This window comes from Lissotriton vulgaris, chromosome 11 (assembly GCF_964263255.1).
Source record: "Lissotriton vulgaris chromosome 11, aLisVul1.2, whole genome shotgun sequence".
Classification (NCBI taxonomy): Eukaryota; Metazoa; Chordata; class Amphibia; order Caudata; family Salamandridae; genus Lissotriton; species Lissotriton vulgaris.
Window position 1 is genome coordinate 490,909,253 of NC_141699.1, and position 27,802 is coordinate 490,937,054.

The window sequence follows — 27,802 nt, forward strand, 5'->3', positions numbered from 1 at the left end:
CAAATATGTGCACTTGAACCAAGAACTTAGGCCTACCAAAACCAAACTAATGTATCGATACCCAAACTGAACCAAATAGATTATCGTAACCAGAACAACTAGTGATAATCTTACGAAACCAAACCAAACCAAGAACCGATCAAGGATTTTTTAACAATCCTCACAAAGTAACCAGCTAGCTATCACTAAATACTTAACTGAGGCACTGAAGACGTCACCAAGGAGAAACCCGTCACGTTTCGCTGTACTAAAGCTGCACCTCGGGTCCAAGACAGGGCGACGGTCAAGGCAACGGCCCACTGCAGCCGTCCTGAACGGGAACCCTCGTGGAAGAGAACTTCAGGGCCACTTTTGCGATATGCCGGGATCGATGAAGTGGGGCGCCTCCCTCAGGAATCTTCACACGAAGCTTCTCGAACTCTTCAGGCTTTTGGACCGGTACCGAATGACGTCGCCCCACGTTGGGCGCCAATTGGAGTTCTGGACTTTTTGGTTCCGTCCAGAGGTGTCAGGGAACAACACCCAAAGACCCCGGAGTTCCACCTGCCTTGGTGCGCAAATGAACAGAAACACGGGCTTCTCGAAGGTGGCGTCAAAGACCAAAGGTTTATTACTGCAGGGACACAGAAATCACAGAATCTACACACGGGCAGAATTCAGGAGACTGTTCGATTTGTACATTGTGGGTTGCTCCTTATATACCAAAGATTGTGCTTCAGGCAAATATTTCACATGTCAGTACATTCCCAAACCTTTGTGTCTTAAACAATAAATATTTGGCGTTACACAGGAACTGTCGATAATATCTGATGCCAAACATCACGAAGAGGGGTTCCCACTAGTCCATCACAATCTCTTGTCAATATTGCATTCAAGAGCCGGACCGCCTCATCGTAAAGTTCGTTACCTCCTCCTAATAAAGGCCCAGAAGGAAAGGAGCAGAGCCAGGTGCAGAAGATAGGAAAGCGGGATAAGAGATGTTTGTGGGTTGTAAATGGGCAAGGCTACCGGCTTCGGCCGCCTAATCATGATCAGGACAATGGACAGGAAAACCAGTTCAGGTGGGCTGGCCTCGGGCAGAGGAGGCAGCCTTTGTCGAGTCATGCAGCTTCAGCGTGATCTGGTTTAAGGTGTACGTGTCATGTAAGAGGTGAATCTCCGGCTAAGGCTACGTGTCCTTAATCAAAGTGGAGTGAATGAAGTGATCAGAGGCTATTGCATATGTGAGGGCAAGGAAACACAAAATGGCGGCCATGATCTAAGATGGATGCCATGGGTAGATCAGAAATGTGTTCATAACAAGAGTGCTCTTGCTCGTATCGTAGCGAAAACACTAGGATATGCTAAATGGATCATTTGCGGTTCGCCGATACTAATATTATGTATTTCCGACAAACTTGAAAACACGGGTTCAAATCGTCACGGAACCTCACTCCATGCTGATCTGCTTTAATCCATGCCACTTTGCTTTACCCCACTCAGCTCAGCTTTACTCAACTCCACTCTGCTTTACTCGACTCCGCTCCACTCTGCTTTACTCCACTCCATGCCATTCTGCTTTACTCCACTTTACTCCACTCAATGCCACTCTGCTTTACTCCACACCACTCTGCTTCACTCCATGCAACTGCCCTACACTCTACACAACTGCACTCCACTTTACACCACTCCATGCCACTCAGCTCTATGCAATGGCACTACGCTCAACACCACTCAATACAATGCCAATCCATGCAACACCACTATACTATACGCCACTTCACTCTATGCCACTTCACTCTATGCCACTTCACTCTACGCCACTCCACACAATGCCACTCTATACAACACCACTCCATGCAACTGCACTCCACTTTACTCAATTCTGCACAACTGCACTCCAAGCAACTGCACTCTGAATCCACACAGCGTCTATCAATGCAGCGCCACCCATGCAATGCCACTTCTTGCAATACCACTCCATTCTACACAACACAACTTCATGCAACCCCACTCCTCTGCACACAATACCATTCTACTCTATGCAACACCACTCCAACCAACTGCACTCCACACAATGCTACACAACTGCACTCCACTTTATGCCACTCCACTCAACATCACACCACTCTAATCTATGCAGCGCCACTCCACGCTCCACCACTCAATACAATGCCAATCCATACATCCACACCATGCAACATAATTACAATCCACATCATACCACTGAACACCACATAATTCAATTCCACCTTTTTACACACTACTCAATACCACATAAATATACCCCACATAAATTCACTCTATACCACATACCAATCCACATAAAACACTTCACACCATGCCACTTAATTCCACTCAACATAATATTACTCTGTGCCACTCTGTTCCATGCCACACTATTCAACTCCACACAAATCCATTCCACAGCACATAATAAAAAAACACACAGCATTATTCCACCGCCACACAATTGCACTACACACCACAGATATTCAATTTACAACACATAATTCAACATCATACAATAAAATTCAACAGCACACTATATAAACTCCACTATATACCACTCCACATAATCACACTCCATAGCACATAAGACCACTCCACATAATTCCAGCACACTCAATACCACATATTTACTATCCATATTATTCCAGAACACACCATACTTCATAATTCCATTACACAAATCCAATCCGCGCCACACCACACAATTTCAAGCCACACAATTACACTACTTACTAATGCAGTCCAACCCACATAATTCCAGTACACACCACATACATACCATAACACATAGGTAAAAGACATTGCTACTTACAATGCCAACAGCATTAACTCAAACAAATGCGAGGCCGGTTGAATTTGCAATGCTTGTTTCATTTCTATTTGCAGTAGAAAGCCAGTGACAAACACAACCAACAGAAAAGCACAAGACATACTGGTGAGTTCTAGTAGTTCCACTCTGAGCTGAGGCATTTGAAAGATACAGCCCGTTCCGACCTTCGCTGCTCATGCCTGGCCTGCTTCACAAGAGGAATCTATATTGCACAAAAGAGCAGTTGTGTTGAAAGCGCTGGTTTTGTGAGCAGAAAGATTTAAGAGTAAATTGAACAATGGCCCAAGGTCCTCACATTAGAGGTGGCTCCTAGTAATGGGATTGGACAATCAGATGTCCCACTATAGTAACAGTATGCTAAACAAGGGATTTTGCTTTGACATTCCACGAAGGATTGACATATCCAAACTTAATCTTTGCACTCTTGAGCAGTTGGTGACTGTTCCGTAGGCACTCTGCGTTAAAGAGTGCATGGTCAGGAATGAAATTGTAACGCAGTGATTGGGGTAGTCTGTTAGTATCTAAAGGGACATTTTTAAGCAACCTTACAATAAATACAGATTGCTACTTCACTAATAAGTTAATTCCCCGAGTTTATTCTTAATACTTACTGAGCAATCGCCTGGACCGCGTTTTGTAGGGGCAGTGTATGTATGCCTGAATACTGTTCCTGTTAGTGGTGCACCAGATAACCCTGCGCCTTCCACCCTAGCTCTTCCTGGGGGAGATTCAAAGAAATGCTGTTGAATCGCATCCCCCACTTAGCAGCATGACCAAACTGTACACTTGCCTTGCTTGTTACTAACTTACTGGTCGAGGGAGTAAGCTGGCATGACGCCCAGGCATGTGATGTGTTGTCAATAAAAGCTAAGCGCTGGGATCTCCTTGGAATGTAGCAGTAAGCATCACATTGTGCTCCTCACTCAACACACACTGCACAGAGCCAAAGTTGGAGCGGTGGCAGCTTCGGCAAGAAGCAAAAGCGAAAGCATGTTATTCCGTACTCATGTACATGAGCCGTTTGCGTGCACATCTCCCATCCCTACGAGTGCACATATACTGCCCCCCTTCGGCAGAAAAACTCGATGACAATAGATCTCCAAGCAAACAGCGCATGCGCTGTGACGCTTGCGAGACCTAAGAAGTGAAGAAGTGTGGCTCAATGGTTAGAGCGGCAGACCCTGATGCAGAGGTCTGGCCCGGGACCAGGGTTCAATTCCCCGCCTCGGCAGGTCTTGGGCTCAAAATTCCACGGATCTGATAATTCTTGCCTCGGTGCCTATTGCAATCATGGAGTCCCACTCTGCAACTCTGGGCAATAGCTTGCTTAATCTCCACAACGGCCCCCACAACGCTAAGGATGCCTGACCTCCACCTTGGCGGTGCCCAGGAGTGGACACCTCACAGGGAAAGCCAGGATGGGTTCCACAGCGGTATTCGTACAAGCGCCTTGAGACCCTTGCGGGTGAGTAGTGTGCTATACAAGTATCAATTTACATTTAAAAATGAGCAGTGTCCCTCATGCACAGGGAGTGAACTTCAGTTGCACTAGAGAGTTTTTGTTCTTTGAAATATCATCAAGAGTTACACCCTATTATGGAAGTCTGACATTACACTTAATACAAAACTTCTCCAGTGGCAGGGCAGGTAACTCGCAATGCTTTGTGTGGGCCTCTACTACAGTGGCAGGACCATATTGGATTGGTGGCTTGACTAACAAATGGTAAATTATATCCAAAGTCACTCCCTCCTTTGCCACGTCATGTTACCTCAAGTAAGTTTACATAGTTCGCATTCCGTTTTCCCTTATAGTTTAGTACATTAAACATTGGTTCACTTGTGTTTAAGTAAACCCCAGTCTTATCTATTTAGGACTACCCGTCTTTCATTCCGATGTACTTAAAACCTTTGACAGTTTTAAAAGCTGCGCCAACTTTTGAGGACATTTCTGCACAGAATACTTTACTCACATTTGTAGCTTTAGGCAACAATGTAATGTCGGGAAAGGCAACAACTGCAGACCTGGATATCACTGCCTACTCTGGATTTGAAGATCGTGAAACTGAAAGCATGTGTTTCCGAAGTCACTTTTGAATAAAGGCGCCAGGAGTGAGTCAAAACATCTCTCTGTGTTTGCTACTTCGGTTGAGAGAAGAGTTCACAGGAGTCCAAGTAACATCATTTTCTGCTAAAACATTAGTCTTCCGTTCACTATACACTGTCACCTTCTGTAATCCACAGAGAGCATAAACAGAAGTGCGTCGGTTAAGTCTCCATAATTTATGAAAGGCACATTTTAGCAAGAAATACATTCCCGAAAGCCCATAATACAAGGTTTGGCAGTAACTAAGCGTTGCCCCGGTGCATAGCTCACTGAATACCAAAAATAATAAATTAGTAAGATTATGAGGAGATAAGGAACAGTATTTCTGTTAAGGCACAACATTGATGGAAATCTGTTAATCCTGATACACATTTCCATGAACTATCAACCATTTCTAAAACTCTATGGGCTGTATTCATGAAGTAAGACCGGAGATTCCGACTGAATTTACTTTTTTTACTTTTCCACGTTCACCAATATTTCAACTAGTACCTCTGTTAATTAGTGCTGGGTAAACGTTTCCAGGTGTACTCCTAAGAAAAGGCAAACCCATACTTTGTGTAATGTTTTTCTGACAGAAAAAATGGGTTTCCTTATGGAGCAAACCCTTTTCTCTGCACCCCACCAAATCTTGAAATGGTCTGTTTTACTTCCCAACCTGGAAGGGGGGTTTCTGTTGTTTTGTTCTGGTGTACATCTCTGACCATTTCCAAAGTGGAAAGAGGTGGGAGGAGAGTTTTGGTCATCCCAAAAATATATATATAGTACTCTGCAATTTCAAACTCCCGAAGCAAATCATGCCATTGTAAGTAAGGGTCTTGTTCACAGAGAAAATGTATTGCAGAGAGATATTTTCTGCACTGTCAGTGTCCTATCGGTATTTAAGACCAGTTTTGGAGAGATACACACTGACCTAAAAAATCACATAAGATATTGGCAAATCATATTTTGCACTGAAAACATTACAGTACGTGTAAGAGAAGTTTTAATTTAGCCCTTAGTAGTTTACAAGCCCATTTTGCCACTGCTACACAGAGTGCAGACCCATATCTATAAGACAATGCGGAGCCACTTTGCGTGGCGTTTAATGGCCTCGTAGATATGGAGTAAGGCAAAGCAGCACAAGCTGCTTCGTTGCCTTATTCTGCGTCAAAGAGGCATCCCATGGGCCTTGCGGTGTGTGTTCCCCACCCAACACCAATAGATTTTGACATATTACCAGATCTCGAAGAACTTGTAAAACTGGGAATGCGTCAAAATCCTACACATCCCCAGGGTAGGTGTAATTAGGAGAAATAACTTTAATTCACCTTGTTTTCTCCTCTTTCTTTGTGTGCTGCATTCTGCAGGACAAATAGGGGGAAACCCCTATATTGACTGTTTATGTGCAGGAAGGTGTCCCTCCCTGCATAAAAGCAATCCTTCCTACAATGCAGACACCCTTGCACTATGGTGCAAGGGTGCAAGGGTGTTTGCTTTGGCTTAAGGCAGCCAATTGCGTGCCATTACAGTGGAAGAGGACAGGAATGGGCCATATCTCATAAATACAGCGCATTCCAACCCTTTTCTTTTAATGCAGGGCAGCACAGCAAAGTGACTTGCTTGGCTGCCCTGCGCCAAAACCAGTAAATAAGCCCCATGGTTCCAATGAAGCCCTTAAGTCCAATCACACATGTCTCATTATGTCCGTTCATTAAATAGGTGAGGTAATTTTCCAAGGTGGGTGTTAGACCTGCCAGCCTTAAGGTGGTCTTCCCCCAAACATTTTGCCTTCACTCTTCCTATTTTGCTGAATTTATTTTTGTTGGCCTTATGACTCTGCACAGTTCACCACTGCTAAATAGTGATAAAGTGTTTGTGCTCTTTCCTTTAACCATGGTAAAATTTGTGTACACCCATTTGGCGCAATTAGTTTACTTATAAGTCTCTATTGAAATGGTACTACAGAGACCTAGGGCCTGTATATTAGATGCTACCTGTGGGTCTGCAGCACTTATTGTGCCACCCACTTATGTAGTCCTTTCGAACATGTCCCATGCCTGCCATTGCAGCCTGTTTGTGCAGTTTTAAACTGCCATTTCGACCTGGCAAAATACACTTTTTGCCAGGCCTAATCCTTCTCGTTTTTGATTTTGCATACACAGTGCTTGCGCTGTGCTTGAGAAAGCTATTGTTTGAATATAAACTTAAAAGGAACTTACAACCTGCCTCCTCTCTTTCCTGGCTTCTCAATGGTTTGTGAGCTTGCTACTTACCTTTCCTCCATTTCTATAGGATGTATCATATTTTCCTGCATTTACCAATGTTTTGTCCTTATCTGCTTCTCTTATCAGTTTCCAGCCACCAAAATACTGTTAACATTTGCTTTGGTGGAACTATATTTTCATACAGTTTTGCCTTTTACTCTTGCAGCATATTTATATAACAATGTATCACCTGGAGAGATTAAGTGATTTGCATAGAATCACAGGATGTTGCGCGGCACTACTGAGGCTTGAACTGGGATTTCCATCTCTTGAGTCAGCAGCTATGCCCGCTGCGCCACATCCTATCCACTCTCATGTTATCTGTCAGGGAGCTCTTTCCTTCTACTCGACGATTGATGAAAACAGCTCTTTATTCATTACATAGGCAAACATGATGCATTACCAATGCTTGTAATACAAAGAAGTCACCCCTAGGGTAAGCCTCAACCAGGGTGCATTCTATTTAAAATGTTGGACATGCAGTTTTAAGTTTTAGTTGTCTTGGCAGTGAAAAATTCATACATTCATGTTTCACTACTGCAAGACCTACCTCTCCCATAGGATAACGTTAGATTACCTTATTACATTTAATAAATGATCACTTTTGATTGGAAACAGGAAAGGAAGTCATGTTTGGTGTCTGAAGAAATTGCAATTTAACATCTTCTGTGCTTGTAAAGTTGGCTTTTAAGTGACGATTCTGAAAATGTCTCTTGTAGAAAGTTGGTAAAGTAGAACAGGAATCAAACCCATAGACCTGGTCGGGATCAGGGTACGGAAGTGCAACAATGAACAATATCCCAACAGGCAATATTCAATAGGCAGTTTCATAGGTATGTAAAAAGCATTACAAGAATCGAAATAAAGGAGACAAATACTCAATTGGTCTTGTGTAGTTACTCAAAATGTATTTAGAAAGGAATAATCTGCAGGGTCATATTTATACAGTTGGAGCAGCACTGTATTAGACAAATCATATGACAACCAAAATTATACTTGGTGCTCAAAAAGTGTACAAGTGAACAGTGGTGAGGAGGACAGCGTGAACGGCGCAATGTGAGCATAAGTGAAGATATCAGACAGTGGGTGGCTGGGTGAAGGGAACAAATCAAGTGACTTAGGTGTTCAATTCACGATTAAGCAACAGCCACAGTAGAGAATGCGCCAATTAATGTGCCGTAGAGTCGACGGTGTTTTGGTCCTCAATTGTTTGGGATCATCATCAGGACATGGTTGTCTTTAGTCGAAGTGCTGAGTGATGTTGAAAGGAGGATGTGCGGCAATGGGTCCTAGGACAGAGGCAAGCGAACAGGGTGTCTTGCTAATCAATTTTGCGTGGATCTTGCGTGAGGATCCACCAGGTGGGGGTGAGTCTTCCTGGCCAGATTTGGTCCGGGCAGATGCGCGCGCCAAGGTTTGGGGTCAGGTTCGTCTGGGCGATCGTATTGATCGTGCGTGTGGCAGGACCTGGGTTAATCGGGGTCTCTGTTGGAGTGAATCCAATTGATGCTTGCGGCAGCGATCCTAGGAAGCTTGTTTCTGGTCCAGGGAAGGCATGGCTTGGCAGGTCAGGCTGAACTGTTCCCATGAGGCACAGGGTCAGACTGATTTGCATATGGCCATACCTGAACTGGGGTTGCAGAGTGGGCTAAAGAACGGTGATGGATTAAACCCAGATCTGTTGACTGGGTGTGAGTGTTTGATTGGTTCAGATGCTCCGTCCATCACCAACCCCTTTTGTACCACTTTGTTCACCATAAGTTGTCAGGGTATGCTCAGACGTGAGTCCCAACACACATAGAGATGCACGAAGACGGAATGCCTAGTGAGAATTCACACACCATTTAAATGCAAGTTACACTTACAAAACTGATACACAAAGGGAAGATTGTGAGATGTATAAAAGTCAAATAGACACGCACGGTAAACTCTTCTAGAGAAATACAGGCATACCATGACCAGTCTAGGTATAAAATAAGTAGAAAGAAGACGGACACATAGCACACATGAAGTCCCCTCATAAAATTCAAAAGCTTGCTAAAAATATACATGATTGGGAATTCCATCCATATGACTAGCGGCAACATTGCAAACCTCTGTGGAGCTTGGCACACACTTAGCACGCCTACCCCAGTCTCCTGTGGAACCAATTCTTACAAATTACAGTGACCACCTCTCCTCAAACACCAACAGTTCACCACCAATAGCACCCCCTTTCCCCAGACATCAAAGGTTCAGCTTCTTTAGTTACTTATGGCACGAAACAGCAGAGATTTACTCATGCATCCACCCATGATACACTGGGACATCACGACCACTCTCTGGACAATCGTGCTACCCAGCGAGATGGCACTGCACAGCTCACGCCAGTCACCCACTACACACACTGCGGCAATCACTCAACACACGACACCAATCACTACTCAAGGCGATTAGTGAGGCGAACAGCACCTTCCACCCTTAAGCCATTGTGAATTCTGAAAAACGACTGCTGCATTTGCTGAAAGGCATGGTGGCATTGGTTTAAAGTCTGCCGTTGTGGGACTGATTCTTAGCTATCCCGCAGTTCCCCGGGGGCACAAGGAGGCACCCACTTCTGTCATTACAGCTGATTGCAGCAAAAAGACAGAAGTGGATGGCTGCTTGGGCCCCGGTGGAATGATGTAAAGAAAAAAAGCGCGCACATCTCATGCTGGCAGCAGGGGGAGGGCGAGAGGAGGGGGCCTGCGCGATTCCCTTGCGGGAGCGAGCTAGGGACTCCGTGTGTTTGTAAGTTAATTACAAACATATGTTGCCAAAGCTTGCTCTCGCAAGGGAATCGCCATACGTGCACACGTTACCATTGAAGGCAAGAGAACGCCTGCACGTCTTAGCCTGAAAATGGCAATCGATGGCTACAGGTCTCTTTCCTAAGCAACGCATGAGAGTTTCGTAGGTGAGACCTAAAAACAAATCTGTCAACGTACTCAACAACTCCCATACTTACTGACCTCTCTCTTTCTCACTGTAATGCCTGGGGCTGAAGGATGGGCTCAGCCCCCACCATCCTCTCCACCTTCGCCCCCTCCTCCTGCAATAAAGTTTGGGTCTTGTTTTCTGTTTCTTGACTCCCAGGAATGCAAACCGTCGCTCTCTGCAGCCAAAACCTGCAGCATGCCCGTCCACTCCGAGTCTGACCTCCACAGTCAGGGTGCAAATGCTAAACGTCCAGGGTGGCAGCCGCGCGTATACAATACTAGGAAAAGGCATCCTCTTGGTTATCCTCTTACACATGTTTACCAGACACAGTGCGCTGACCAGTGCAGCAGGGGGTATGGTTGGGAGAGGAGAGGAGGCGGGGAACCAGGGAGGAACAAGGCAAAGAAGAGGCAACAGGAGGAAAGGAAGCTAACAGCCCAGCTAACATTTGGTATTTTAACTTTAGAATGGCGTGCCCTCTGTGAGGCATGTGTGGGTTGCTTGGGATGCTGTGAGACAGAGGGGTACGCATGGTTCCTCATGAGTGAACGTCCTGCTGGAAGGCTCCACTTCCTTTGCCTGTTCAAAACACTCACACTTGGGCCGTTTGGTGCACATTCAAAGCTGGGCTCTGTGTGTGAGGGTGTCCTGGGGAAGATCAGAGGGAGGGACAGCAAGCAGGGCTGCAAAGGAGACCTTTCTGCTCTTCCAGACACAAACCAGCCCTAGGAGGGCACATGGACGGGAGGTATCTTGAACTCACACCCCGTCATCCCTGCCCTCAACATTGGATTGTCACATCCCTCCGACTGGAGAGCTGTTCTTTAGATAGACACTTTTTCTACTCGCACACTGCAGAGGCTCTAAGTACTTGAAATGCTGCAGAGAGGAAGTTTAAGGGCTGGTGGGCGGAGCTACAGAAGGAAAGAAGCACAGGGTTATTAGGAGGAGCTAACCAAAAAGGTGGGGCCAAATATAAGGCTAGGGACAGAGAGCAGGAAGAAGGGGTGCTATGAAATGTGACAAACCTAACAAGAACAAGGTGCACTAATGCAAGGAAAGAGACTTGTAAGGTAGAAAGGGCGTGGAAGCAAAAAGAAGGCTGAGGTATAATGAAAGTAGGATGAGCAGATTCCCACAACAGATGAACACTGTTATGTTGAAAAAAGGACAAGAGACAGGTACTGACTTAAAAAGGAAGGGAGCGCAGGAGTAAAGAGAGGGTCAGCGCTGCTTATTATTGGCATAATGACACTAAAATGATGCACACATTCATACCCCATACACAGGATTGGGACTGTGTTCCCCAGTGTGGTGTGTGCTCCACAGTGACCAGTCTATATTATTGTTCACCTGGTGCCAAGCTCGCTCCGGTGCAGCAAAGAACATGAGAACTCAGAGGGGTCCAGTATGCCTGTATCAATAAATCCGAGTGCAGAGCAGCAACGGGAGCTAGCTGACCTGTTTTTTAAAAAAAAACATTTTGGTTCGCATTTTTCATTAACAGGTACTTAGTATTACCCTTTGACAGGTATTGGTACATGATGTTGCATTGGTAAGTTACATGACGAATAATTACATTTGCACGCTCCTCCCCGCAATCTCCCCTCATATGCAATTCTTCGCAGTGAGATAGACATTGAGAGCGCCATATTGCCCCAATCCCTACAGTTAGTCACAGACGTCCAACAGCAATTTGTCTGGAGGCGGATCACAACTGTTTACCCTGAAAGTATTCCATTTTCCCCACACCCTTGTCCACTTCTTAGGGCAACCCCTATGTACATAAACCACTTTCTCTGCTATCATTGCGCCGTCCACATCGCAGCACCACTGACAGTAGGAGGGAATGTGTCTCGCCCCCCCCCCCCAGTGTTGTGCTATGTTCCGCTTTGCTATCATCATACTGAACGCCACCCAGCTCTGGTCCATTTGGTTAAGGTCCGTCGGCTCCCTGATATTTAAAAGAGATCTCTTGGGCTCAGGTTCAACCGACGCTCCGGCCACCCGCACAATGGTACCCACGACAACCTCCCAGTACTGCTTGATCTCCAGGCAGTACCACAGCGTATGATAGAAGGTACCCAGCCCCCCACAGTTCCTCAGGCAGATTGGTGTATCAGCGTGACCCATGCGATGTAAAGTCATGCGTGTTTAGTAGATTCTGTGAAGGATTTTTATTTGTACTAACTTAAATTTTGAGGGTATTGCCACCTCTCGCGCGGAAGCAAAGGCCTCCTGCCAATCTGTCTAGTTCATTTCCCCAATGTCAGTCTGCCACTGTCCCTTAGAGTTTTTGTGGGGTCCGGTTGATTATTTATGATCTTGCGGTATGTTTGGGAGATCGCCTTTTTAGTCATGTGGTCTGTCAATAGTCTATCTCCTAATGTTGAAGCCTCTGACAGCTCTGTGCCTGTAGGTATGGCCTTTATGAGTGCATGCCTAATCTGCAGGTAAAGGAAAGTTTCCGTCACCATCATGCAATAGGTATCTTGAAGCTGACCGAACGTAACAACTGAGCCTTTTTTCCACAGATCCCTCGCCCTGTGAAATACCTACCCCTGAGGTCCAACTTTTTAAAACTTTTGCTATTGCATAAATTACCCAAGCGTCGGGTTTCCCACAAGCGGTGTAGCCTGTGTTATCACCCCTTCCCAGCCAAGTGCACAAAGTGCGGTGAACCATATCTGTACTGTGTGTGCCGCTGGTCCTATAAGGGTAGGTTCCCGTGCTTGTTGTAAAGTGCTCCCATAATGCCCCTCGTGCCGAGGACATATCTGTCCATACTCTGCTCTTCCTGCGTGGCATGATTCAATTGGTTTATGACAGTGAGCTGTGAAGCCCAGTAGTAGATTTTTATATTCGGGAGGGCAATTCTACTGTCGTACCAGCTTTGCTATGCGGGTGGGTCTCCCATCCCAGAGCAAATTGTTCACTTCAGAGTCTATTGCTTTGAAATAAGTGGGGGGAACCGGAAACAGGGTATTTTGTAGGGTGTAAAGGAATCTAGGGAGCGCCATCATTTTGAAAATGGCAGTTCTTCCCAACAATGTCAGAGGTAGGGAGTGCCAGTGTTTCACATCATGGCGGAACCATCAAGGGGGTTCAAGGAGGTTTTTTCCAGGAACTGCTCAGGCTGGGGCATAATATATATTCCCAGATACCTAAACCCACCATCCGCAATCTGTATCTCACAGTTCCTTGGTAGTCGCGGCGGAGGGCCACTAAGCACATATAACAGTGACTTTGCCCAGTTAATGGTATAAACTGATACCCTACCATATGCCGCACAGATATCTGGGAGGTAAATAATGGAGCATGCGTGGGATGCCATATAAAGTAATACATCATCCGCATATAAAGAAATGCGGTCCTCCCAACCCTTTGTCCATTTCAGTCCCCGAATGACCGGGCCTTGTCTTATCTAGGCCGCTAACGGTTCAAGCACTAATGCAACAGAAACAGTGACAAGGGACAGCCCTGCCTTGTCCCTCTACCCAAGGGGAAGTCAGCTGAAATGAGTCAATTCATCACCACATGTGCTAGGGGTTTTGCATAGAGTAGTTGGATCCACGCGCAGAACCTGGGGCCAAGGCCCAGCTGTCTGAGGACTGCAAAAAGAAAAGGCCATTCAACTAAATCGAAGGCCATGAGCGCGTCTTGGGAGAGAATTACAGTGTCTTCCTCAATAAGTGGTATTCGTGCCATCACTCTGTGGAGTCGTCTCAGGTTAAGAGCTGTGTTGCAACCCAGCATAAAACCAGATTGATCTGGGTGTACTAACTCCGTAAGATAAGGCAATAGCCTGAATACCAGCATCTTAGCCAGTATTTTAGCTTCTGCATTTTGCAGTGAAATCGGCCTATACGGTGTACATACCTGTGGTGGTTTTCCAGGTTTATGTATTGCCCCTATTGTCACCAGATGCTGATCCCGGGGAGCTCTCCCTTTTCCAGGCTGTCCCCATACATTTCTAGCAGACGGGGCGCAATGTGGGTCACTGTTTTTCTATAAAGTTCGATAGGTATACCTTTCGGGCCCAGCGCTTTCCCAGTGTGCAATGCACCTATAGCTAGTGTCAGTTCCTCTGACGTCAAACCTGCTTCCAGCACCTGCATTTCACTTTGGGCGAATGTAGGTATCTGAATTTCCTTGAGAAATGCAAGGTTGTCTCCTACCGTGTCTGCAGGTGTATATAATGTCTCATAATGGCGTGCTAGCGCATCGACGATCTGCTGCGGGTCCATTGTGGTGTCTCCATTGTCTAATCTCAAATGTGCCACCCATTGACTAGCTTTCTCGTATCTATCCAACCAGCCCAAGAGCTTTCCCGCCTTGTCTCTAGCCTCATAAATAGTGTGCTGTGTTTTAGTGAGTCTACTCCCACATATAATCTCTGTATTCTTGTTTGGCCAAGTTTAGTTTGTGTGCCGTAGTGTCATTATTGTCCAAAGCATGATAGTCTTCAGCTTGACACACCACCCTCTCAAACGCCTCTATATGTGGTGACTGGTCACTTTTATAGGATGTAATTAATGAGATCGCTTGACCCCTAAGTACCGTCTTATATGCCTCCCACAGAGTCATTGGGGATGCGACTGAGTGTTCATTTTCCTGTAAAATACTGTCTAGTGGTTGTTAGTACTTCCTTCCATATTTTAGGTTTTTTTAGGAACGCTCGGTAGACGGGTAAAATGCGTCATCATTCCGTACATGGGATGTGTATTTAATTAAAACTGGGGAACAGTCGGAAATACCCCTAGGCATGTGCGATATCTCCAATATTCTCTCTAGACCCGCCAGTGTGCAAATGTAATCTATTCTCGAGAGACTGTCATGCACTCCAGAGTGGAAGGTTTACTGTCACTCCTGTGGGAACCGTGACCGCCAGGCATCCACTAAGCCGTAGGTGTCTAAGAATTCAGATAACTGGAGATTCATGCCATTCCGATTCTTGGTGGCGCTGTTGATCGATGGCAGCATCTACCATGGCATTAAAGTCATCCCCTATTATCAGTTCACCGTGTGGAAGTGCAAGTAGAAATGTACCCAAGGAATGAGGTTCCGTGAATTATGAACCCGTTTCATAAATGTCATGGTTTCGTTACGAATTTGATAGTAGTGAACCGTAACTAGCGAGTACGGCAAGTACGAGTGATTTCGTCATGTTTGACCTATGGAATCACTGTGTATTTAGGGATCTCGTTCCAAACCCTGGGTTCCATTTTGTGTATGGCAGCCATTTTGTGGTTGCCCTCACATAGGCCGATGACTGCGGCAGAGAAAGTCTTTAGTACACGTACACCTTAGCTGACTTCTGAATGACCTGAGTGAACTGACCCCCTTGCCTGAAGCTGACCTTGCTAAGCCAGTTCCTTGCCCGGTAGCTGATCGAGATTGAGGATCAAAGCACAGGACATTGTTGAGTTTATTACACACACACACACCCCTTATCCTGCTTCTTATCTGTTTCTGTTCCTTCTTTTATGGTCTGTTTATGATATGGGTAGTGGTCTTTTATTATGGGTTTATCCGGCTTGTGCAAGAAAGAATGTTGGGCTTTCCCGTGTAATTAATGGTGGGCCGGACAACTAAAAAGTGGGTTTTTCATCATGCTCTACCTTTTGCAATGTTACCTGTGATTGGACAAATTGTAAATAGTGGGTGTTTGTCCAGAATGTGATTTTTGGCATAAAAGAGGATGACTGGACTTACGAATTTGAGCAGTCTCCTACAAATCTACCTGTGTTGTACTTCGTGTACTTCTGGTTTCTGGCTGCAGCCAATAAACTCGGTCTTTGACGCCACCGAGAAGTATCCCGTGTCTCTGTATTCTAAGACAGGTGAACCCGAAGACTTTGGGCGTGCCCCCGGCGCCGCTGGGTTCTCAAACCCGGTTCTTCGGTTGGCGCCCAAGGTGGGGCGACTTCAGCGGTACCGGTCCAAGCCTGAAGATCGTGAGGAGCTTCGTGAGGAAATTGTGGAAGAGCGCCCCCACTTCATCGACCCCTGCATGTCGAACGTGGACTGAAGGTTTTTTGCTGCGAGACTGCCCGCTTTCCGACGGCTGCGAAGGACTGCTGCCCTGACTGTCGCCATGTCTTGGACCCTTCGTGACGATTTGTATGGCGAGACGATAGACGGGTCTTCTGGTGACGTGACTGATACCTTAGTTAAGTATAAGTGGATAGCTTCCAGTCCTTTGTTTTGGGTTTCCCTTGGGTCTTTGATTTGGTACTTGCAAGCACCAAAGCTGAGGGACTCGTATATTTGCGAGACTATCGTTTTTGGTAATCCCTTGAAGTTTGAAGCTAGATTAGTGAGCGAAGATGCCTGGTCTTAAATTAGGAAGTTGTTTTGTTATAGTTGTAACAGGGATTCCCGATTGGAGGACTCGTGTCTGATACCTCCGGTTGGAACTCCTACTTATGAGCTCTACTCTAAACATGGCGTGGGCCCCATTACGTTTAATGAAGTATGGGTCCGCTATACTAGGAAAGATGGTGTCTTAAAATGGCCACAGCATGGTAGTTTCGAATCAGAGATTTTAGATAATTTGGAAGTTAAACTATTTAAGAAGAAACCCGGCCGGCAATGTTTGACTCTTTCCGCCTTTGGCGTAAGAAAGCCAAACAGAGAGCAATTAAACAAGCTAAAAGAGATAAAAGAGAAAAGGGTATGTTGATAATGCAACCTGCTAGGCAGTTTAAAGAAAATGAAGAAGATCAAGCGATTGAGGAGTTGCATAGGCAACATAAAATGGCCATCGATAAATGTTATCCAGCTTTGCCACTTCTTCTACAAGGTGCAACGAAGGACCCTGAAAAGGATCCTTTGATGTCACATTTGCTGAGTTCACCACCACCTTATGTGCAGAGTGCTACGGCACCTCCGCAACCTTTAGTTGCGCAACCTCCAGTTGTTGTGCCTCCCGTTGTTGCTCAGCTGCCAGCTCTCCTTCAGCTGGTTCCTCCTCCTCTGGCGCAGCCTTCTCTAGGGCCGTCGACTTTGCTATCATTTCATTTCATTTCAATCTTTATTTCGACCATTTGGTCATAAAAGATACACATAAATTTAAAAATCACATAATTGTATCAGATTTGATAAAACATTAGTACATGATTTAAAATCCACATCAAACGTTATTAACATTGTTAAAAATAAAGGAATTCAACAGTCTACCCCGCATCTTTTAAAAGGCGATTACGTGTATACCACACATTTGTAAAAAATTTGGCAAGCGCAAAAACAATTGGGCCGGAAACATCACATTTTAGAATCCTACACATAGGCATATATTCCCTGCCACCCAAGTTCTTAATCAAAGGCAGTAGCCAGTACTTTCTGGCTGCCATATATGCTGGGCAGAAAAAAATCACATGCAAGTCATTTTCCTCTTTGTCAACACAAAGGGGACAATACTTAGTGGAAGGGACTTGCGACCAGGTACTAGAAAAGGAGCGCAAAGGCAGTGTGCCGTATCTCCACTGGAGAAATAACTTTCTAGTGAGAACGGGGTATATAGGATCAAAAGCCTTTTCGAATGCGTAAAGGTCCTTGTTTTGTAGGAATTTAGAGGAAAGAGACCCCTCTGTCTGGGTAGCTAAAGCCCTTTCCCTTTTGTGTTCATGATACAGATTCGCCAGAAATCTCTTAGAGATTCTGGGTGCTGTATCTGCTGGTTTATTCCACAATTCGGGGAGCCCCAGATCTGTGCACACTGACTGGATATTTTGGACCCAGGGGATACTAAGCGCCTTGGGGTGTTTTAATATTTCGGCCAGTTCTGCCCTATAGTCGGCGAGATCGTCACTGCTCCAAAGCCTGCGCCAGAAGGCTATGGGTCTTAGACTTATCTCGTCGGCAAGAGGCCGTAGCCCTAGATCAAGCCTCAGAGGTAGAAGTGGGGTGCTGGGAGGAAGTGCGGTAATTTGCCTTACGAATCTGTTTTCCGTGACTGACAGATTCTGACATGGAGTATGGCCCCACAATTCAGCCCCGTACAAGATCGCCCCCCTGGCTTGTGCTTTATATATCTGAATTAGGGCCCCCAATGGGCGATAAGTCGAGCCAGTCATCATCCGGGAGATACCCCCGGTGATTAGTACTAATTTAAGGTTGGCCCTAGTTTGATGGGTCCCCCAGGTCATATTTTCGTTGAGTGTCACGCCGAGATATTCAAACGTGGCTACTCTTTCCAGCCGTGCTGCTCCCAGCAGTGGATTCGGGCGCTGTTTGGGGCTTGGATTCAATACCATGTATTTGGTTTTCATGGCATTGATTTCCAATCCTCTGTCCTGACAGAAGGCCACAAAGGCATCAAGTATCCTTTGGATGCCCATGGGAGTTTTGGATACCAACAGCGTGTCGTCCGCAAACATTATTGCGGGCACACTGTTGCCATTTAATTTGGGGGCATCTGTGTAGTCAGTGGCGTTCAGATGAGCGACTACCCCGTTGACAAAGAGGCAAAACAGGGTCGGCGCCAGCACACAACCCTGTCTTACCCCCCTGCCAACGGGGAATCTCTCAGTCAGCTCCCCCGACCTCCCACACCTTACCTGGGCATAATTGTTGTGATGCAGCCTCTGTAAGGTCAATAAGATGTCTGGTGGTACGCCCATCCCTGCTAGAATGACCCATAGTTTTCCCCTGGGCACGAGGTCGAAGGCGGCTCGTAGGTCCACGAAAATCGTGTAGAGACTGCCACCCTCGAACCTCACTGTCTTCCAGTAGACCAGGTTCAATCTGAAAACCTGGTCCACAGTCGATACCCCTTTCCTAAAGCCTGCCTGATATGGACTGAGGGCACCTGCCTCCTCGATCCATTCCTGAAGCCTATTCAGGAGGACCCTGCCGAACAACTTCTGCGCTACGTCGATCAGGCTAATTGGTCTGTAGTTGGCTGGGAGGAGGGGGGATCCCTTTTTGTAAATCGGGACCACCTCAGCCCCCAGCCAAGTACTAGGGATTTCCATCCCACCGAGAATGCCATTAAAGAGAGCAGCGAGGTAGGGCGCCCAGACGGTGGGCTCCTGCTTGTACAGGTCTCCCGGTAGCCCGTCCAGCCCAGGGGCCTTCCCCGAAGCCAGGCCTGAAATGGCAGCAGTGACCTCACTCAGTGTTATTTGATCTGCCTTAGAGCCCTGCCTCTCTGGTTCGATCACCGCAGGGAGTTCTCCGGGCTCAGTGCTATATAAGGACTGGAAGTGGGCCTGCCACACTCCAGGAGCTATGTTAGGCTCCACAGCCGTATGTAAGCTCCCTGATCCCCCGTTCACCATTCTCCAAAACAGGCGTTGGTCTTGCACTGCTAGGGCCTTGGTGAGTTCTTCCCACTGGCTTTCCTCCCATTCTATTTTAGCCTGGGCGAGAAGTTTCTTGTATGCATGCCTGCATTGCTTAAGGCGTTCCCCTCCTTTACCCTCCTTTATTACTCCAAGGAGTTCTGTTTTGGCCCGTCTACAGGCCACATTGTACCATTGAGTTCTGCCATGGCACCTCTCTCTTGTCTTACGGACTTTACAAGTGAAGTGGGGTGCCGCGATTTTTATAAGCTCATTGTGGGCATCAGACAGTTTACTCCTTATGTCTGTTTCACTTGCCACGCTATCAAGGTCCCCCACAATTACCAGGATAGGGGTAATCTCTGCATAGAGCCTTGGGAGTTTGTCCTTTTTTGTGACCATTTGCTCCCACCTGAGTCTTCTCCTGCTGCTATCTATGAGAAGCGTGGGGTGGTTCCCTTCTTCGTGGGTCGCTAAGCCCTGGGGTGCTGGATGAACAAGGTCTAACTCAAGGGAATTATGATCACTGTCCAGCCTGTCTATTACCCTAAAATCTTGTATAGTGGACCACCTTGCTAGTTGGACCAGAACATAGTCCAGGTGTGACTCTCTTCCCCGGCGGTTGTAAGTATTTTTGCCAGGTGTGTCCGAGTTGACTCTCCCATTACATGCTCTAAGTCCATAACTTAGGGTAAGGGCAGTGATTTGCAGCGCCAATGGGGTCCAGGCCTTCGGGGGTGGAACATCAACCCCTGGTACTGCCCACCTAGCTTCTTCATCCGATAAGAACCCTTCTTGGAGGCCGGGGAGTGGCTCATAGTGAGAATTAAAGTCCCCACCCACCACATAGTATGAATCAGTCGACAGTTCAGATAAAAAATTCGAGAGTTCATTAAAAGTCGGTGATTCTTTTGCCTTTCCCATCGGCCGTGAATAGATGTTAACCAGCAAGAGGTTTGCTTTGTTTGGCCATGTCAGTGAGACCACCAGGATGTCATCAGAGTTGCATGGGAGCCGTGATGCCACACAGCCCAGATGAGCTGCAACCCATATCACGAGTCCCCCTGAGGGGCGGCCTTTGCCTTCCCATCTGGCTGGAATAAAGAATGATATGTAGCCTTGGTGTCCGAAGTCCTCTCTAGCCCAAGTTTCCTGAAACATGCATATGTCGCCAGTTTCTATATAATTTTCCCAGGTCGGCTCTTCCAGTTTGTTTGCTAGTCCCGCGATGTTCCAGGAGATTATCCTCAGATGTTCAAGAGTGGGTGATGTCAAAGTGCAAAGATTGGAAGAAGTCGGGCCTGGCTCCTCCTGTGTTGCAGGGCCTAAAGCTGGGGCAACATAGGTTACATGTGGCACCATAGAACCCCTGTCCCCCTCGCCCGCATGGTGGGGAGCCAAAGTTACCCCCTCAGCAAGAACTTCTCCATCAGTGTCTAGGTGAGAGCATTCAGTTCTGCCGTGATCTATGGCAGATGGGTCGTTCAGTGGGCCAGAGCTAGGGCCGGGGGAAGAAGTAGAATGCTCGAGCGACCCAGAGGGGATCGAAGCCCCTGCCGCTGTCTTACAAGCAGAAAGTCAATCGACCCCATCCAAGCCGTCCAGGCAGTTGAAGCGATTGAAATCACAGAAAGGTGTATCTGGTGGCTGAAAATAAGGGCGTTGTACAGGGCCATTGTGATTGCGACTATGTTCCACCCTTGTCCAGTCATCATACATTGGGGCCTGGCGTTTAGGAATCGGGGGGAAGAAGAATGAAACTGGGAGGGTCTGTATGGTAGAATCTAGGGAACGGTTCCTTCCTCTGCAAATGTGTCGGACCGTGCCCGGGTCCTTGAAGGTTACCATAATACAGTCCCCCACTATAGTTTTCCTAGTCTTCCCTAACCATGGAACCCTTCTTACCATGATGATTTCGTTATTATATTGGGGAGGCAGGGGTCGGTTCCAATTAAGCCATTTGATTACCTTTTTCTTGAGAGACTGGTAATCCTCATTTTCCCCTGATCTTAGGTGAGGGGCACCCGCTAAGACCACCATTAATCTATTGGCCTCTGGTGGAAGATCTGGCCTCCGTGGTCTAGGAGTTGGACAAACGGGCGTGGGTGAGGGAACATTGGCCTGGCCTTGATGCGTTCCAGAGGGCTCTATTTGTGAGCTATGTGGAGTTGAGTCCACTAGATGGGTGGGTCTGGTGCTTTGATTGTTGTGCCGCGCCTGGGTTTGAATGGCCATAAGGGGTTGGAGCGGGGGGGCAGATGGCATGCTTCTAGGGGGGGCTCTGCTGGCAATATTTGCCAAGTCTTCTTTGGGAGGTTCCGCAGTCAGGGGAGAGATTTCCACTGGCTTGGTCTGCTTACTTACTAGAGTGCTCAGGGTGGTGAGAGAGGTTTCTAGTAAGGTGAGCCTAATCTCGACTTTTTTTAAGCTGTCGGTGATTGGCTGTAAAAGGGAGCGGAGTAGGAATTCAATATTCCCCTTGGCAGAGAATGGATTAGTTGGATTTGGCGTAGTGCCCTCTTGATCTTTGGTGGTGGCATTAGTTCCGGTATTTGAGAGCTTGGAAGGAGGCACCATCTCCGTGTGCTTCCCCGGTTGGGCAATATTTGGCCGTTTCTTGCCAAAGTCCAAATGGGTTATTTTGGGTTTCCCCCACCCTCCCGTTGTTTTCCGAGCACGTTTGCTGGGTGGGGGCCTATGTAGCTCCACCGGTACCTTTATTTTGGGCTTGCTCTTATTGGCCACTTGGATAGATGGAGTTTGAGTTACCAGGGTGACAGGTGATTGGAAAATCTCTAGGGGGACTGACTCTACGTTTTGTACAGGTGCTAACCCTAAAGTGGCGGGGATTTCCCTTAACAAGAGAGGAAAATCCTCTAGAGACAAAATGTTTGGACTGCTGGGTAGCGCTCCTCCCTCTTGGGTAGTAGGGCATGGGCTAATGTCAATCAAGGGCCTGTTTTTCATAGATTCGATGGAGCGCCTCCGCTCCGCCCTGCGTTTCTCAAGTGAACCGTCCGTGTCCACCTCGCCTTTGTTGGACTTGAAATAGTTATCCAGAGTCCCGGAGCTAGATGCTCCCTCCCTCGAGTATGGGCGAGGGCATTACCTTGGTTGTGGCACGAAAAGAAATCAAGAGAGGGGGCCCAGCCCGGCCTCCTTCGGCCACTGACGGCCTAAGACGGTCCCGCCCTTGTCCCGGGCTTCTCCCGCGCGCTCCCGCGCTGCGGTGGCCGGTGTTGGAGTTATAAGGGAGGTGACTCGCTGGTGGGCGGGGCTTGCAGGGAGAGCGGGCCAGGTGTAGACTATTGGCCGTGCAGGGACTCCTGGTAGTTGGAGTCCCTGCTTGCTCGCAGCCCTGCAGCTCTCCGCCTCTGCTCCTCACCAGCACCCAAAGCAGACAGCAGTTGAATCCAGCACTCCTCCCAGCGATGCGGGACCCGCGCAGCGGGTCCGGCGAGGAAGAGCACACAAGTCAGGCACAGCAGCAGGCTCTCAGCCCGGGATTCCTCTGTTCACGCAGGATACAGGGCAGTACAGACCCGGAAAGCGTCCCACAGAAGCAAGAAGCAGGTACGATTTTGAAGGTCCGTTCGCTGGTGGGCGGGGCTTGCAGGGAGAGCGGGCCAGGTGTAGACTATTGGCCGTGCAGGGACTCCTGGTAGTTGGAGTCCCTGCTTGCTCGCAGCCCTGCAGCTCTCCGCCTCTGCTCCTCACCAGCACCCAAAGCAGACAGCAGTTGAATCCAGCACTCCTCCCAGCGATGCGGGACCCGCGCAGCGGGTCCGGCGAGGAAGAGCACACAAGTCAGGCACAGCAGCAGGCTCTCAGCCCGGGATTCCTCTGTTCACGCAGGATACAGGGCAGTACAGACCCGGAAAGCGTCCCACAGAAGCAAGAAGCAGGTACGATTTTGAAGGTCCGTTCGCTGGTGGGCGGGGCTTGCAGGGAGAGCGGGCCAGGTGTAGACTATTGGCCGTGCAGGGACTCCTGGTAGTTGGAGTCCCTGCTTGCTCGCAGCCCTGCAGCTCTCCGCCTCTGCTCCTCACCAGCACCCAAAGCAGACAGCAGTTGAATCCAGCACTCCTCCCAGCGATGCGGGACCCGCGCAGCGGGTCCGGCGAGGAAGAGCACACAAGTCAGGCACAGCAGCAGGCTCTCAGCCCGGGATTCCTCTGTTCACGCAGGATACAGGGCAGTACAGACCCGGAAAGCGTCCCCTTTGCTATCAGTTCCGCCTCAAACTCCTGCATCTTTTTCTCCTGTACTTGCGACTTCTTCTGCTACTACTCCTACGTTTGTTTCATCGCAGCCTGCTTTTTCTCCTGTCCTTATGACAGCTTCTCCTTCTGTTCGACAAAGAATGACTGATACTGTTACTGGTCTTTTGTCTCCTTTCTTTGGGTCAATGAGTGTGACCCCTGTTTCTGCACGTAAACAATTTTGTAGCCAGCTTCCTGGTCCTGAAGAACAGGTAGTGTTAGATCTTTTGGCTCGTAGATGGGTTTCGAATTCTTTGAGATATAATCTAGAGTCGGTTATGGATGTCTTCCAGCAATGGGAAGCACCGAAGCACAGGTACGTCTTCAATGTTATATGTACTTTCCTCCGTGAGGAATGGGAAGATGGTGAGTTGGGTCAGATCCCATTGGAGTTACTTGATGTACAGTCCGAGTTTGCGAAAGGGACGATAGTGGGTCCCGATGTTGAGAAAGCAGTTGCGACGTTACTTGGAGTGAGTTTCCTTCTCAGTCGTTGTTTGAACCTGATCCTTCTGTTAGGAGAAAAGTGAAGCAGTACCCCATGAGAGAAGTTCCTCCGGTATGGAAAGAGGCAGTTGTGGCTAATGCTAATCAGGGTGTCTTAGCTGCACCAGCTCATTTTCAGCGTATCTGGGTACATGTTCCGTGGAAGAGAGCTGAATTTTGGCCCTTAAGCAGACTCTACCTGATCCCCGTAAGAATACTGCAGGGTATTACAAGGAGTTGTCACAGACAGTTGACGCATGCATCATGAATTTAGCCGACATAGACATGTTGATGGGTAACGTAGTTCCTCAACCTTTGTGGGCGAAGATTCGCATGAAAATCATGCACAAGAGTTAGGTGATACATGGGCGAATATTGTTGCCGCAGATGGTCGTCAAGGTGGAGGAGCTAAACCTGAGCCTGTAATTGCAGAACTTCCTGGTAAGATTATTAATTATATGAAGACTATGATGCCTGCTATGCGCGTGAATTGGGATAAGTTAGCTGCATGCAAGCTGAAGAAAGATGAAAGTGTGTCTGATTTCTTCACTAGGTTTGAAGAGACGTTTATTGATTATAGTGGTCAAGACATGAGTACGGAAGGTGGCCAAAGGTTGTTCGTGGATAAGTTTGTTCATAATTTGCTTCCCGAGTTGTGTAATAAGTTGAAGGATTCAGAGAGTTCATGGGCTGTTTCTTCGTCGGCCCAGATATTGGCTACTGCACAATATTACGAGAATAGAGATAAGGATGAGAAAGAGAAAGCAGAGAAAAAGACTAAAGACTTAAAGACGAAGGTTCTTTTGCAACAGGCTTATCCGCCTCGTTATAATCAGAGTGAGTTTCAGCAACCTCAGCAGCTTCAGAGAGGATCGCAAAGGCCCGAGTCTTTACAGCAGCGTGTTCCTGTAGGCCCTAATCAATGTGCGTATTGTAAGGAAGAAGGTCACTTCAAGAATAATTGTACGATTCTGTTACAGCGTGCAAATGGTGTGTCTGGTGTGAGAGGTTGAGGTGTTCAACAAGCTCCTAGAGGTAAAGGACGTGGTGTGTTCCCCCAGAATGGACTATCTTTTCCTCCACAGAATTCTATGAATTGTTTTGATCAACAGAATGTCGCATCTGGTCAATCGACTCAGTACTATGCTGATGATTACTATGTTGAGAGTGAGAATGCTGACGGTAATGATTGCTAGGACAGCCATGGACAAAGAGAGGGAGTAGTGTCAGTTCCAGTAGATCAGAGTGGACCTTATGTTGAAGTGATTACATCAGGTGTGTCAGAGCCTTTTCTGTTGGATACTGGTGCGGTGAAGAGTTCTATCATGCACTCTAAACTCCGTGGCGCACCTTTGTCTGGCTTGACGAATGTTTCGGTAGGTTTTTCCGGCGCCACAGTTCGTAATCCGGTTTCTAGTCCTTTGTCTCTTTCTGTTGGACCTTGTGAATTGGAAGCACCCCTCATTCTAACGACAGGTTGTGCTGAGAATCTGTTGGGTTTGGATTTGTTGAAGAGATTGTATGCGAACCCGAAGACTTTGGGCGTGCCCCTGGCGCCGCTGGGTTCTAAAACCCGGTTCTTCAGGAAGGCCACCTGATGGAAAGCCGGTGGAATATACACTGGCACTAGATTGTATGGACATCCCTCCCATTGGCATGCTACAGCTACAAAGTGCCCCTGATCATCAGTCCATGAACCAGTTGTAATAATCGTGAAAAGTTTATTAATCAGGATGCCTACACCGCGTGAACCAGATGTGAATTTGGAGTGTGCAACCATTTTAGAACCCCAACTATCTAGGGCCTTGCAGGCTGAACCCTTCAGGTGAGATTCCTGGATCAGAGCCACTGCCGGCGCCCTGCCTTTAAGATATTGTAGGAATAGCCCCCTTTTTATCTTATCTCCAAGGCCGTTTACGTCCCATGACATAACAGAGAGAGGGGTGCTTGTCGTATTAGGTGTCTGCGATAGTGCGTCCAGTGAGTCAGCCCGTGCAGTCGCTGGCACCGTCTATCACCTTGTCAGCTAGGGAATTCAAGGAGCAGCGCAATACAAACATCATGCATATATTTTGCGCACATCATAGTAATGTTATGTTATGTTAACATTTTCTTCTATAGCGCACGTAAGATACCTGGAACATTGAAAAAGTCATAACATTAAACTGGTCCCCTCCTCCCACCTCCCTCCCTGCTCTGCAGACTTAAAACTAACCGCCACCCAAACATTGCAGAGTGCTTTTTACCCAAAACTTGCACTTGTGTGCGGGGGGAGAGTAGTTTCTCAATCTTCTTGCATCAAACCCATATCCAGAGCATAACATATTGACAAAGAGTATAAATAATAAGTATTTGTCCCCCAGCAAAGAGAGCGCCAGCTTGAGATGAGTTTGTAGCAGTTCCGAACTTGAGCATTGATCCATTGCAGTCGAGACCGCCTGTACTCTGACCATCCGCCAGTCCCAAGGAGTCTCTTTCACCTGCAGTTGTGGAACCACAGAATCAGACCATATCCTCATTGTCCACTTGTTGCCTGCGTGGTATCCTCCGTTGAACTTGAATCCTTGGGGCCTGGAAACAAACCCTCTAGTAAACAATGCTGTTTCTTCTTGCCCAATCATTTAGGCCTGGTTGCCTGATGCCATCCCTCCAGCCAGTCATGGGCCTCCTCCGGCATGTCAAAGAATCAAAGTTTCCCCTCGGCCTCCACCCTCAACCCTGTCGGAAAATGCATAGAGTATTTTAGCTCTCGGGTTCTCATTTCTTTCTTAACATCGAGGAAGCTACGGCGTTGTTTAGTCACTGCTGCTGTATAGTCTGGAAAGAAGGTAACAGTGTGGTTCTCAATATGAATTGGAGGAGCTATTCGTGCCGTTCGTAAGATCGTGTCTTGATCACGGAAGTTAAAGATGTGGGCGAGTATGGGCCGAGAGGGGGCCCTGGGTCACGGTCTGCTGCCCGGCACTCGGGCTCTTCCAACAGAAAAGAAATTAGACAATCTGCGTGGTTGTAGCTGGTTCTTTATGAGGTCTTCCACAAGCAAGTCCAGTGCAGGGCCCCCACTTCTTCCAGTACACCAATAATCGGGATGTTGTTGAGTCTCGAGCGGCCTTCCTGGTCATCAAGCTGGGCCACCATTAATTTGTTATCCTCTTCCAGATGCTTGACCTGGTGCTATTACGTGCTGTATCTGTGTAGAAGGTCGCTGTTGTAGTTTCAACCTCCGCACCCTCAGGGCCATTTTCTGGACATCCGCGCGGATTAACAAAATATCTGTTGAGAGCGACCCCACAGTCCATTGGAGCTTGATCAGTGTGGTCATGATGTCTTGCAAAGTGACCTGTGAAGGTTTCTCAGTTGGAAGGTGATCCCCTCGATCCCACATGCGAAGGATCATTGCTGTAGGCATATTTATCCAATTTTAATTGCTGCCCAGTTCGTTGACCCCGGCCCCCATTGTAAGTGGCCCTCCGTAGTTCAGTCTAAACTGTACGGGTGGGCGTAAGTATTCGCTGCTGCCTGCCCTCGGGATCAAGTCCCATTTGCGGCCTTTCGGTTTTCCTGCCATCCTCAACCCGCAGCAAGAGTCTGGGAATGGTCCTGGTGGAGGCCTCTCTGGGTTTGCTGATTTATCTGCG